Raw genomic sequence first — 13,688 nt, forward strand, 5'->3', positions numbered from 1 at the left:
ATTCTTCATTTTGTACATTTTTTCATCTCAGTTGTAATCTTCATGGATGCCATTTCTAAGGAAAGCTTGAACCTTTCCTTCGAATGGAGTAATGCGTAGATTTTGCTCATGTTCACTTCTTTTCCTTTGAAAAATTTGGCTACAAACCCTTTCATAAGTTAAAGACACGCAATATAAGGCTTACCAACACAAACAAAAAGAAAATACCAAAAAGTAACTCCTTTTGTGATGAAGTCATAATAAGTTACATAAAGCTCAGCCTTTGATCCCATTATACTGGAAATAGATATTGATTTAAAATTCATATATTTGCTTCAAACTTTTCAGTCCCCAATCTCTACTTTTTTTTCAAACATCTAAACAAAGTGACCTCATTGTTTTCCATTGGACTTTTTTAAAAACATTGGCTGGGATGATTGAGATTCAGGAATGTGGGAAAATGGATTCCCAAACCACGGTCCTCCCCTTTCATTCTGAACTGTAATTTTTGGCTTGGCTTGAATCACAGTCATCGCATTTCAGCCTGAATCTCTCTGTAAAGTGATCTTTCTTAAACATTTCTCTCACTCATCAAGGGATCAGAAACAAAGCCATTCTAGCCTTTCAGCAAAACACTTACAAGCAGCTTTCACAGAGAAGTTGCAATAGCTAAATTTCCCCTAAAACAGTTTGAAAAGCGAACATTTTCAGTGCCTTGTTGTCCTTTTTGTGAATCTTGTCATCTGTATGCCATGAGTTCCAGCAGCTATTTTAATCTGTTTTTGTTTGCAATCCATTTGGTGTCCACCCAAGGAAATGCAGGTGATTCTAATTAACTTACTGCTGAAGATGTAGGAAAAAAATATCTCAATTGTGTTGTAAAGAATTATAAACCTAAAACCTTTCTTCTATTATGTGCAACATATTATTAATGAAAATGATTATATGAGTATATTTGCCACTAAATTCATTGCTGTTCACTATTTTTTTTTTTAAATCAATGAGGCTTATGGCACAGGAAAAAGCCACACACATACCCAAATACACAGACACAATACACACCCCAAGAATGCTTGCCAACTTTTATTTAACAAGAGTAGCAACTTAAAAATAACATTATTTTTACTTTGTGCAACATAGTTTAATATCTGAAATAACCCTGTTCCAATAAAAATCTATTGAAATACTCTAAGGCCTAACTTTGCCCTGAAGGTAAAAGTGATTAATTGAAAGATTTTGGCAGATCTCTGCTCACCACCAGGGCAGTTTAATTTAGAACACATTCAACCATTTCTCAGTGTCTCTAAGTTGGTGGAGCATAACTTTTGATCTTCTTTGGGGAGGTGCCTCTAATTCAGACTCTTTGGCTAGCCACTTCCTGGAGGGTTTTGATGGCTTGCCTCTGCGAGGCACTGAGGTGAGGGAGAGTCCTGGCTGCTGCTTCTCAAGCAGCTGAATAAAAGTGAGTTCTGGACACAAAGGCAAAGTCATCCACAGTACTGTTTGAGTATATTAGCCATCAGCTAAATTCTGTTTAGATCACAGACGAGATGTTTCATTCAATTTCCTTTTGCTCTCACAAACTTCTGAGAAATTCTACGGTTCTTAGACTCTTTCCTAGTCTAAGAAGCTACTCCAGACTATGGCAGTGGATGAGAATGAAAACATGGGACTTGGCCCTCCCTGGTGGCACAGCAGATAAAAGCTCAGCAGTGCACAGCTGGCCGTGCCCGCTTTGGTGTGAGCTCAATCCTTGCCCCGGAGGTGATACTCATAGCACATCAGACCTCTTATGTCTTGCCCACCCGCTGCTCCCTTCAGCAGGGTATTTCTTCGACCTGCTTTTCTGCTCCCCACTCTGAATATGGAGAGTCCTTTCACCGCCCCTACAACTCTGGCCTGTACCTCAGTTCTTTATGCATAAATAAATAAATCTTTTAAAAAAGAAAACATGGAACTTGGCCCTTTCTCAGGAACCATAAATAAGGTGTTGCTTTCTTTCTGAGTATCAGAGGAACTATCAGGTAGGAGTTGTTAATACTTCTGAGAAACAGGTGGAACGAGTGTGTAATCCTCCCTGGTTAGCAGATGAACCTGTGCTAAACTGATTAACTGACATGACCTAAAACATCCCAATAAATTTAAGATGTAAAAATCTTGAGTTGGCAAACTCCAGTTCTCCATGCATTTTAATACATACTGCTCCAGCTAAAGTTCTCTAGGTACAGGAGATACAGTAAAGAACAAAGAAAGTTCAGATGTTATGGGACTATAGCATTAGCATTATTGTGAGGCATTAATAGTGAATCCTTCATGTAGATCTATCATGTAGATCCATGTGATCTACTGACTGATAGTGAATGTTAGTGTCTGCGAGCTCTCACATATTCACATTTACAGCACATCTTGGAATGGTATATCTGTCCTATAGCCAATTTTAGAAGGAAGACCATTATATGTTTAATTTCACATTATATCTTAAAACAGTTAAACAATATATATTTTATATACTGCTATGATAACAATGATAATATCTTTAAGATGGGGTTATAAAAATGTTTCTCATGTTTTAGATCATTTTATGTATTTTCCCACTATTTTATGTGTATAAGTGTTTTAATGCATATACACATATGTATGTGTTTATGTTTATACATATTATTCTTGAGGACAATCAATGATAGTAGCATTTACTTTATTATTAACGTGGGTTTATATTCCCATAGGTTAATTTGAAAAATACTAGAAGATTATCATAAATCTAATGTCCATGAAAGTTCTGTTTTGTATCTGTAATTTAGCTGAAAGATGCTTTAAGATCTATAACATCATGTTCCAAATCTGAGACTCCAAAGGGAATCGAAATTTAAATATTTCACAAGTGATTCCACTAGTAGATAAATTAACTCCAGGTTTGGAGATATAAATATAAGTTATCTAGAATACAGCTTAAATATATCACCATTTTCCATAATCAGAAGCTTTAATTAGCTCTAGATAATTTATGCCATTGATGATTTTAGTGCTTGTACAAAAAAAAAAAATGTGCAGCTAAAAGGTCAGAGTAAGCATTGATATTGGCCTCAGTTCCTATTGTCACACTATAAGTAGAAAGATAGGTAAAATTTTCTTTAAGTAGTACAGGAGAGATCTTCCCAGCTTTATTCTTGACTACTTGAGGGCTATTAACCATCTCTCAATAGAATTGCATACCCTCCATTTACTAAAACATTACTTGTTGACTTCAAAAAAGGACATTCCAATATAGTTGTTCCCTTATTTGAACTCATCTAGCACTGGTGTAATACAAACCACATTTTCTGCTTCTGTATGATTTTCTCACATAGATCTATATCAAAAGTATATTGAAATATTTGTGTGTATATGTATCTCTGTGTGTATGAAATCTGTCACTAGATATTTAGTGTCTGTCATTTCTTTCTGATCTGCTGTCATGGTAAGAAGGTAAAGTAATGGATTACATATGACAATCTTCATTAATACAATCTGTACTGAGTGTCTACCCCATATTTGTTATTTTCTAAGTGGTAAGAAATCAAGTTACAAATATATTTCATGTTTTTCATTATATGTAACATAAACAAAGAATGTATTAATTACCCCACTCCCTTCATGGGGTGACAGATTTTGAGTTTTGAGACTAATATTAGAAAATCTATGATCAATCACTAAAACTGACTACTAAAATGTTATAGAAGGTGGAAACAAAGGACTATCCATTTGAAGGCCTTGATTTTACACTATTGGTGCCCAAATTTTAATTAATGTTAATTTTATTAATAATAATTATAGATGCTATATTTATGGATTTTTCAGAATTTTTGGGAAAATCTGCTTTAAAATAATTTTTTAACATAGTTGTGTTTGTCTAAATTGCTGTAAATAGAATTTTCTACATGTCCTTTACATACTGTGAATGGTTTTTACATCAAACTTCAGTGATCATGTATACTTCAGTGTGGGATTTATCTATTAGATCATGTTCTAATAGCAGACATTATCCAAAAGGAAGAAAAATCAACAAGATTTCACTTGTGTAGAATGTGGGACAGGAAGGGATGGAGGATAAGGGGTCAAGTGTAATACCTATGGGACAGGAACAGAAAGAGGAAGTGGGTTACCATATTGGCTCTGAATGAATCCCAAAGGGAAGTTGCTATTATTCAGATGCTCACACTGCTTAAATTTCCTGATATTTTTAGATACACCAAAATACAGGGAGCTGAGGAATTCTTACAGAATTTAAAGATTTGGGGGAGGTGAGGCACATTTTTCAGGTCGTCTACACACAATTTATCTTTAGACATGATTTATTCTTATCATTACCATAATTTTCCATCATATGAGAAATATCTTGGGTATAGAGTGCAGTATCTATTGGATGCCTCTCATCTCTCTAGTGGCCTCAATACCTTCCCCAATAACTAGCCTAAGTCTCATCAGTTTCAGCTGGACACATATAGCCCTGAATGGCAGACTCATGAAGTACTAGATTACCAAACTACTTTTAAGTTTTGAAACAAAATTATTACATTCAGAAAAAAAATACATTTCTACTAATTTATTGGCCAGAATATAAAAAATAAAAATAAAATAAAAATAGTGATCTTATTTCACTCAAGTTTAGAGCAAAGTGTGCAACAAGCAAAACCATTAGGAAGGAGGAAGGTATTAAATCTTGGGAATAGAGCACACTTTATCTTTATGCATACAGAACTGGGATTTAGGCCAGAGGTGTAGGAATGATGAAAAGATTCATCAGAGACAGAGCAGGGAGCAGAACAGGCTGACTGACAAAGTACACTGCTGAGGGGAGCAGCAGGTGGGTCAGAAGAGGTCTGCCACACCATGTGGGTCACCTCTAGGGCAGAGGATCGAACTTATGCTGAAGTGGCTGTAGCTGCTTAGTGCTGTGCTTTAACCTGCTGTGCCACCAGAGAGGGCCCCTCTTCTACAATGCTTTTAATAATGAATTATTGATACCTTTTAAAGCCAATATAGTCAAAGCAATGCTCAAAAGAGTTACAAGGATATCTGAACTGTAAGTGAAGTTATATGACATAATACAAGTATTTGATGTTCTTGAGGCAGATTTTCAAGGAGGAAGGTATGATTTTCAAGGAGGAAGGTATTGGGCACCAACACAGCACTCAAGGAGACATTTTGAAGTAAAGCCAACATTTAGCAAAGAAGGCCCTCCCTCGTGGCTTCTGGTTAAAGCACCGCACTGCGAAACTTTAGCTTCTTCAGCATGAGTTTGATTCCTGGCAGGGGGTGACCTACATGGCATAGCAGACTTCTCCTGTCTCAGCCACTGCTCCCCTCAGCTGTGTACTTCAGTCAATCTGCTGTTCTGCTCTCCACTTTGTCTCTGGTGAATTCTCTCACTGCTCATGAACCTCTGACCTATATTCTAGCTATGTATGCTTAAATGAGTAAATCTTTTTTTTTTAAATCTAGCAAAGAAAAAGAAGCCAGTGCCTAAAAGAGACCCAAATACCTCCTTATCTATCTTAGAGGTTTTTTTTGTTGTTGTTCAAACCCCACATCTTGCTTCTATGAGAAAATTTACCAACACTTTTCATGGTTTTAGATTCCTTTTAAATCTAACTCTGCTACATAACATCACTAACTATGAAATACTACAATAAATATGCAGATGAAATGTTCTATTTGATAATGTTAAACAAGTGGAAAACATCCTACCAAATAGTACAAGAACAATAACAGATTTAGTATAAAGGTCTGTTTTCACTCTTATATGCATGTGTGTTAGAAATAGTAGAGGAGACTTCAAAGGCCTTTAAAAGGGAGGTTATTGTTCATAAAATAGTATTTCTGCATAATCTACAGCAATTTTAGTTGAATAAAAGCACTGTCACCATTTTCCTTTTTGGGGGGATGTCAATTTGTGGAAGTGAAATGTGAAGTTTATGAATTATTCTAATTATTTCTCCTTTACACAAAGTATTATTAAACTGATTTCTCCAGAGGTTAACTGTAATATTTTTTAAATGGTAGAGGTTCTATACTTTAGTCTTTACAAGTATGGTAAATGCAGCTAAGTTGTATTATTTGATCTGTGATTCTCACTTTAGAGTCATTGGTTATTGGTTTTTGTTCAAGATACTCCTGTTGTTTCTGTTGGCTGCCAAGGAATCTAGTCTGTCTCATAAACTATTTTCAGTCAAAAGAGTTAATTTCTAGCATTAGATTAATATGTAGTCTGCTAACTGTCTTGTCCTTTTCTGTATCTTTTCCACAAGCTTCCCCAGTAAGAAAGAAATGTTTTATCTACTCCTGGATATATATATATATATATATATATAAAACTTAGGAAATGTACCATAGAATTTGAATGGAAAACATCGACATACATATATCAGACCAAAAATTAAAAGATGAATGTTATACGTGAGAAAACATTACAAGAAGATTTCAATATATTTATTTTTCCAAGTCAGTGTTGCAAGCCAGTCTTGGATTATGTGTGAAAAGTAAGAACCCTAACTGTAACAGGTGTTGGCAGGAAAACCCCCATTAAAGCTTATGGAAGTTATGCCTGTAAAGTTTGGCATCTGAGAAAATTCTCTCATAAGAATGCATTATGCATCAGATTTTTCTCACTAGAAAAACAATATAAGTCTGTGACTTGTATTACTTAATGCTATTCTAGTCATCATTTTTTTTTTATCACTACCCCTGGGTGATGAAATCTTTGGTGACCCTGTGCTGTATGTAAAATATATATTAGCCTTCATTTCACCACTGCAAACATGTATTGTCTTCTGTATTTAACAATGGAGACATTGGTCTGTCATCTGCCTTTCCTAATCATTAGGCATTAAGTAGAAAGTTTTTTTCCCCCTGTGGCAGCAAATGAAAAAATATACTAGTCTAAGCATATCATAAAAACTGACCTTTTCATATGCACTATGGCATATACTTAGAAAATTGTATTAGACTTAGGAATTCAATCAATGGTATATTAGGGAGTGGTTAATATTTGATTTTAATCTATATTAAAAGTCTACTCACATGTTAGAAAGCACTAACATTATGTGTGGCTCTACAGTAAGTGCTTAATCAGTATTATTTTTGGTTCTTTACATGAATCACATCATATCTATGGACACAAGAACTCCTGATATAATTTTGTGAACATGACTTGCCTACCTTAAACTTAACAAATAAAGACCTTTATCATATCAAGTAACTTTTCTAGCTTATAAACTCTAGAGTTAAAATATCTTGTGACTGATATTTGCCTGTGGGATACAACAGAAAAAATCTTTTATCCTCTAAATCTATTATCTACAAGGAATATGACTTAAACCCAAGGGGTAGTTTGGACTTAAAGTATTTATCAAGTTAAGGACTGAACTGAAAATTTAGGCCAGAGAGAATATTAGAAAAAAAGTCCACTGAAAATGACTGTGAGTCTCTCTCTATATAGAGATATGTACTGATACCCAGGTTTATAACTACACCATTACTGAAATGTTACTTTGCATTTGTATTTGCTTCCCTTTGCATTTGTATTCATAGTTTTAAACTTGCTTTCCACATATCATTAAAGTATAGCTTAGTAACACATCTTCAGTTAGAGTAATGTAGTTACCTTCTAAACACATACACACAATAGCAGAAACCAGGCGATCTGCCAAAGTGTGGTTGCTGTGAAAAAGGTTTTGCTTTAGGGCAATAGCAAACTAGCTCACCACCCTGCTGCCCTGTCCACTGCTCACCACATGGGTCTTTTCTGTATCCTTAACTTCCCCTCCTACAGAGAGGGAACATTTCTTCAGACTGCTTTATTGCCAATACATTTGTACTTTGTATGATGAAATGAAACAAGGGACTGGTTTCATTAGAAGGAGGGGTAAACAGAGCATTAATTAAATTTTCTGATGATACTAAATTGGGAGGAACTGTGGACATCTGTGAAGACAAAAGAATCATACAAATAGATTTAAGGAGTTTAGAAATACGAGCAGGAAATAATAAAATGAGATTCAGCCTTAAATAATGCAAGCTAATACATTTGGGAAAAGATAATCAGAAACATGGCTATTCAGTGGATGGTAGATGCCTGGAAAGTGGTGATGGTGAAAGAGACCTAGGGGGTGATAATGGGAAGAATTATACACATACTTACAGGGAAGCAAACCCTATGACTGGATATCTGTATATAAAAGAACATAATTTATTTGAACCAGGAAACTGATAGTACTATTCTTATAACACTGGTAGGTCTTTAAAGCACCAAATTTGGCTTTAGTTAGATGAATTCCTAAAGTTTATGAAACAATATAACACTATTTGTTAAAAGCTGGTTTTTTTCTATTAAAGATGAAGAAGTATGTGTTGTCTCAAACCACTACTGAACATCATCATAGTCCTTTCCTTATTTGTTTCTTGTTTTATCCTATTAAAGATGACTTAAAAATCTTATTTTGTGCAAATATGGATGTAGATATGTACCACAGCATGTTGAAAAAGAAAAACACCAAAATCTGAGTTTCATTTTTAGATAGTTTCTCTATTTTCTGGATAATATAGCTTTACAATATGATTAAAGAGACATTTAACCTCTTTTAACAATTCAATGGATTTTACTACATAAGGCTTGATCATATAAAAATGACTACATGGAAGGATGCATAAAAAAATCTTGGATAATATCCACCTATTGATCTATTTAATTATTCATTGTGAATTGAGTTCCTAACATATGTCAGCTTAGATGTGCTAAGCACTAGGAGACAGAGAGGAACTGGACATAACCTTCAGATTCAGATTCTTATTCTAGGTGGTGAAATAGAAAACAATACCATATATTTAGTTCCATACAACAAGAACTATATTAGGGTATCACAAAACTACTATTGCAACATTATGGAAGGAGGGACTAATCAAGTACAGAAAACCATGGAAGGGTGCGAGGAGATATGAGACTACACATTGAAGATGGTATTTGTACGCAATGCACAGAGAATTAATGTGAATTTAATTCAGGTGGATTAGGAGAGAGGGGTTTGTTCAGAGAACAAATGTATATGTGGAATATCTACCTTTGGAAAACTATATTTTGGTATTTCTGTAGCCTAGGACATAGCTTATGAAACAGGATAGTAGACAGTCATCTGTTTATCCTTTTTTAAATTGCTAATTAGTGGAATTTTGTTTATCTTGGTGGAGAAGAAAAAATATTGGCTGGCCCTAAGAAGGGATAACACAATTCTTGTTGGAGTTTAAGAGAATGATTTGGCAACATTGAGAAAGGTGGTCTGGGCAGAAATGAGAACAAAGGCAGTGTTCTCAGTTGGGAGGATTATATCAAAAGAAATTATATGTGCCCAGTAGAAATCACAGGAAGTGAAATAGAATCAGATTTAAGAGGGAGTAGGAATGTAGAGATCATTAGAGTTTGTGAGGTGTAATGACACTTCTTAGCACAATGAGGACAATAAAAAGGTCATGATGTTATTGATTGAGTTAAGAGTAAAGGAGTAATAACAGGTATAATGGGGAAAGTGGTAAATTCAGTTTGAATAGATTGAATTTGAAGTGTCAGAGGAAGATTCAAAAAGGGTTGTTGCCAGACATCAGGTTTTAGTATAAGAAACAGTGTGAGGAATAAATTCTTACAAAGACTTTGAAATCAGGGCCTCCCTGGTGACATAGGGGTCAAGTCTCAACACTATCATCACTAAGGCATGAGTCTGATTCCTGAACAGGGAGGTGACCCATGTATGATGCATCAGACCTCTCCTGTCTTGCCTGCTGCTCCCCTCAGCAGCATATTTCAGGAGTTCTGCCTGCTGTGCTCTCACTCTGTCTCTGGTGAATCTTCTCATCCCTTACATGTCTAGGCTACACCCCAGTTCTATAAACAAACGCACAAATACATCTTTAAAAAGATAAAGACTTGAAATCACTAAAAAGATCTTTAAGTTTTAGCTATAATTGTGATCACAAGGTGAGAATGCATAGCACAAAATGTTAGAGTTAAGAATTAAATCCAGAGGCAACTCATATTTCTTATGTCGTCAAACTCTAGGAAAACGTATGGACTCCACTATAATTCCATGTGATTTCAAACTGCCTATCTTTAAGACAAAAGGAAAAGAAGTTTACTGCAATGGCTGCAATACTGTTAGGCACTCCACAGCTAGGTCTTCCACTGTAGGAAGAGTAAAGGGTTAAGTGTTCCCAGAATGTCAAAAAATTCAAAGCATAACAAAAAGAGCATCCTTTTTAAAATAAGAGGAGGTAGTAGGCCTGTTTTAATAGCAATGATGTATTCAGTATAAAGCTTTTGATTATGTCAGCAGAGTTTAGCTTTCTTCAGTGGTGAAGTAAATTTGGAGGAAATGAAATCAATATCCAATAGCAAAAACATGTCAGAATTTAGAGTATTGGTTTCTGTCTTCATTAGCTTTAAATTGATAGGTTCAGGTGGTTGACATATATTTCACATTTCAAATTCTTTGAAGAACTCTCAATTTAAAAAAAAAAAAAGTCATCAAAATAAAAATTTCCTGAGATTTACATGGAAAATTAACACTCAATCGTGAAAGTGGGATAAATCAAAAGGAAGTAAACTAACACAGAACACCAACATGGAGTTTGAAACCAGAATTTAACCAGAGGAGGTGCTAACTTTGTGGTTATGGGACCTGAGCCTACAACTGGCCTTTCTTAGGCACACTTATGAGCCATATGGCCATTTTATTATTTGATGAGAAATAATAGGCTTTTTGTGTTGAAACAGTACCTAATGGAATATGACTTATTTTGATGAAAATGAGTAAGAGAATGGATAGCCTACTAGCTGCTGGATGATGAACTTAAATAGAGGATCCAAAAATCAATGAGCATAAAATTTTCAGGAAACATAATGTCAAATGCCTATCATAGCTGGACAGAGATGGAAAGAAATATATCATATAAAACATTGTAATATACTATCATCAGAAATGGATTTAAATGTTTAAAAAGTAGATTTGCAAACCATGTTATTCTCAGTATATCATGCAGCTGCCTTCAACCAGCAACTATTGGTCATTGATCTTTTGTGTTTCAGGCATATGCAAGTTTAGCAATGCTGTGCAGCTTTCCAGAGAAGATTTAAGCAATGTTGAATGTAATTTATCCATTTAGTCATCATTTAATGAGATTCCATCAAGTGTCAGGCACTGGTGAAGAGTTAAAGACAAATTTATCCTGTCTATAAGAAGCAGCACACACTAAAGGTAATAAGTACTTTTATTCTATAAGTTGTGCTTTCACCCTAAATCTGAGGACATTCTGATTTCTTTAAAAAGAAAGTTTACATTTTTGGTTGCACAGTCTACTATAACCTTAGTAATTCTTCCAGCAGAATCATTTCAGAGCTATTTTGGTTTTGCATAGTTAGTTTTCCCTCTCAAAATGTCTTGCCCTTGATTTTTTTTTTTTTTGTTTAATTGTTTTCTTTTTTTTTTCCTGAACTCAAAATAGGAAGTAACTTGAAAAATATAAAATTTGGCAAAAGGGATAAAAACTATCAAAAAAAGATAATTTTGAACCCAAGAAAAACATTTCTAAATCCATAGCCTGTTAGACTGGAAGATAATTTCTCATCGAATTTAGAAGAATATTAGACATGCTTATTTTAAGGAGAAGAGTAAATTACTCTAAATATCTTATGGAGGAAGATATCCATGTTCAATTGTACAGACCAATGCAACTACTTCTCCTGCAATCTGTGTGTCTCTTTTACTATATATGTAGATCAATGATTAGTGTTTAGATTAGACATATTTCATTTGGAAGTGTGAAAATTCATTGGAAAGGCTATTTTTTCCTAGATATTTTAAAGAGAATATTATTCATTATGAAACCCACAGAATAATATAATATTTTTGTCTCATTTATAGCTTCCTGAATTAATTTAAAACTTCTTATTTATCATAAATTTTTAAGCTCTAGGGAAAGGCCTATAAAAATATAATATATAGATTCTTATTCAACCAATAAACAATAGATTATTTCACAAATTGGAGTGACACTATTATGAAAATTTTGGTAATTTATTTGTTAATCAATTGACTCACATTATGCAATAAGAATAAAGCATTTAAAAAAAAAAACTAAAGATCCATTTTGAATCCCAAGGCAACAATCTGAAAATCAGACAGTCTTATTGTTTTTTTGCTCCCTTTTTTTAAAAACTGAAAGTTTTCCAAATACATATGATTCCCTCCTCCCCCTCGCCCCCCCTCCAATTTTGTAAACATTTGTTTCGAAGCTAAAACATCCTGCCAACTTTCAGCCAAGTTTATTTTTATGGTTGAACGATTAACTTCTGAATATAGGGGCTTATAATGGAAAAAGTCCCAGATCCACACTCCGGCGATATAAATGACACCACTATAGGATATTTTAGAATCTTGGGTCTCAACATGTTGAGGTGTGACATTATTTAAATTCCCCTTCCACAACGAAAGCCTGATTTCCTCCTGCATTGATTTTGGCTCTGTTGCCTTCCAACTGACTCTCAGGGAAAAAATATGTTAAGAACCTAAACTTTAGAATGGGTCAGAGTGGGGGTTGAGGTTGGAAATTAGACTCAGACATTATCTGAGAAGAGACATTATTCTTGTGCTTTCTGGATTCAAACGTGTGGGAATATCTGTGACTGATTTGCCGAGAGCCGTACTACTGGGGACGTTAGATAGTTCTGGTTGTTGAACTGAACTACATTCAGCTCTCTTTTTGTTAAGATTGTTGTGTATTGCTCAATATAGATAACCTCCATTAAATGGTACTAATAAGTGCTGCTCATGAATTTCTAACCAAGTTTAGACACAGAACTTGGGAACATTCAATGCAAGCTTGTCATTTACAGCAAGATTTAATTTACAAGTATCTTCTTAAGCAAGAATCAGTTTCTCTGGAACAGAGAACAGGTATCAGGTAGCTGGGAGAGATGGTAACTGGCTCAATAGTCTGTCATGGCTTGTTACAGACCTTACAAGTTTGCCTTTGTTTGTTTGTTTATTTATGCATTACAGAACTGGAGTACAGGCCAGAGATGCAGGGATGGTGAGAGGATTCACCAGTGGGGAGCAGAACACACAGACTGATGAAGTACACTGCTGAGGGGAGCAGCGGACGGGTCAGGAGAGGTCTGCCACGCCATGTGGGTCACCTCTTGGGCAGGTGGGAATCAAACTCATGCTTTGGCTTCTTAGTATTGTGCTTTAACCCACTGCACCAGCAGGGAGGACCCCAGTTTGCCCTTTTTCTTGTCTTAATTGCAAAGCACAGCTTTTTTCTCACTTTCCACCTTATCATCTCTGATTTCTTTTGTTGTTTTTCCCAGTTTCTCTTTTATACTTGTTGGCTGTTCCTGTTTATTCGCTTTGATTTTGCCCTCCCCTCCAGCCCTGAATGTGGCTTTCTCACAGTCATAGAGGTCCCAGCAGGACTGCGTGGAGCACCCATTCCAGGTTGACCCGACCCAGGCATATGGCCCTTGGATAGGTGACCAGTTGTTGGGGCTGCATTAAAACAAAACCAACCAAAAACCAAACCCAAAACACCGACATACTAAACAGGTCTTGATTTTAACTCAGAAATAACCACCGAGAAAAATTCATGGAGAATTTCATATAAATGTCTAACTTTAGGCATGAAAA

The 13,688-nt window shown here is 35.1% G+C and overlaps 1 protein-coding gene across 1 annotated transcript in view; it reads right to left on the reverse strand.

The window, feature by feature from the left end:
- ARHGAP15 (Rho GTPase activating protein 15) overlaps positions 1-13,688 on the reverse strand; it is a 591,597-nt gene that overhangs the window by 204,896 nt on the left and 373,013 nt on the right. The gene's annotated exons all lie outside the window — the stretch shown is intronic.

The sequence above is a fragment of the Condylura cristata genome, unplaced genomic scaffold (assembly GCF_000260355.1).
Source record: "Condylura cristata isolate star-nosed mole 26May11 unplaced genomic scaffold, ConCri1.0 scaffold00002, whole genome shotgun sequence".
Taxonomy (NCBI): domain Eukaryota; kingdom Metazoa; phylum Chordata; class Mammalia; order Eulipotyphla; family Talpidae; genus Condylura; species Condylura cristata.